Below are 1,549 nucleotides of genomic sequence, written 5' to 3'. Positions count from 1 at the left end.
TCCCAGCTCCTTTGAATTAATTGTTTAATTTTGTTCTGTTCTGAACTCTGCTATCTGTCGATTGAGTTCCAGGTGGTGTTGCCACACCTGTCAATCTTTGATTGTTTATCTGTTTTTGTTGGTTTTCAATCCAAAGAACTCCCTTTAGGATGTTTTGAAATGCTGGATTGGTTTTGATAAAATCTCTTAGGTTCAGTTTATCCTGGAATGTTTTGATTGCACCATCGTATTTGATTGATAGTTTTGCTGGATAGACAATTCTTGGTTGGCAGTTTTTTTTCTTTTGGGGTTTTGTATATGTCTCCCCATTGCCTTCTTGCCTGCATGGTTTGTGCTGAATAGTCAGAGCTTAATCTGATTTGCTTGCCTTTGTAAGTTACACTTCTCTTCTTCCTGGCTGCCTTTAGGATTTTCTCCTTGTCTTTGATTTTGGAGAGCTTGATTATAATATGTCTTGGTGACTGTCTTTTGGGGGTCTATACTTCCTGGGGTATGTTCGGCTTCTTGAATGTTTATCTTTTCATGTTTCTAGATGTTAGGGAAATTTTCTTCCAGAAGCTCTTCAGCTATCTGTTCTGTGGACTTCTGTGATTCTTCCTATTCTGGAATGTCAATAATTCTTAAGTTGTTCCTCTTTATGTTATCCAGCATGAATCGAAGACTCTCTTCAGAATTTTTTTATCCTTTTTTCTGCTTGCTCTTCTATCTTAGTAGCATTGAGAGATTTGTCTTCCAGCTCGCTAGTTCTGGTTTCCATCTCTTCTATTCTGTTCCTTTCCCCTTTAGGCGTATTGTCCATTTCTGATATTTTATTATTAATCATATGGACCTCTTTTTGAAGGTTTTGAATTGTTTCCAATGATGTAACGATCTTGTTTGATTGCTTTTTTAGTACTTTCATGACTTCTTCCTTGTTTACCTCCACCCCTTTCAGAGCATTTGAATTTGTTTCCATATCATTCTTCTGAATTCTGGCAAATTCACAACCTGCTCTTTCTCTTCTGGAGAGCCTTGTCTGTCTCAGCGTATTTGTCTCAGTTACTCTTGTCTGTTTTGGGGACATGTTTTGAGATTATTTGTTGAGTTTGAGATCTTTTGTTTGCCATTTCCAGTAGTTATGTGGGTTTTTTAATGCTGAAATGGATGTTGGTTGTTGTGTTATTAGGCTTCCTGGGTGATTCCTGGTGGATATTGTCAGGAGATAGACTTCCCTTTTTGCATGTAATGCTTAGAAGCTGTTATTGGCTTTTGTCTCAATGGTGGAATATTATGCTTGTAGCTTGGCTATATGGCCACGATTGCTGTCTATTCTTGGGTAATGTAGGGAGAAAAAGCTTCCACCTCCAGGAAAAATGTGTGATCAAAAAGACCAGAAGCAGAAGGAATATAAAAGCAGAGATAAAAAAACACCAGTTTGAAACAAAAATAAAACTGTGGCTGACTGTCCAGTTGCCTTGCTACACAGGCAGTGTGTGTGCACCATAGAAGCCTCTAGCAGTGGGTGGGGGTTCTGCTCGTTCAGGCCCCTCCTCTAGTCACCACTGTGAAG

Source organism: Chrysochloris asiatica, unplaced genomic scaffold, assembly GCF_000296735.1.
Source record: "Chrysochloris asiatica unplaced genomic scaffold, ChrAsi1.0 scaffold00100, whole genome shotgun sequence".
Taxonomy (NCBI): Eukaryota; Metazoa; Chordata; class Mammalia; order Afrosoricida; family Chrysochloridae; genus Chrysochloris; species Chrysochloris asiatica.
This window is presented reverse-complemented; position numbering follows the sequence as displayed.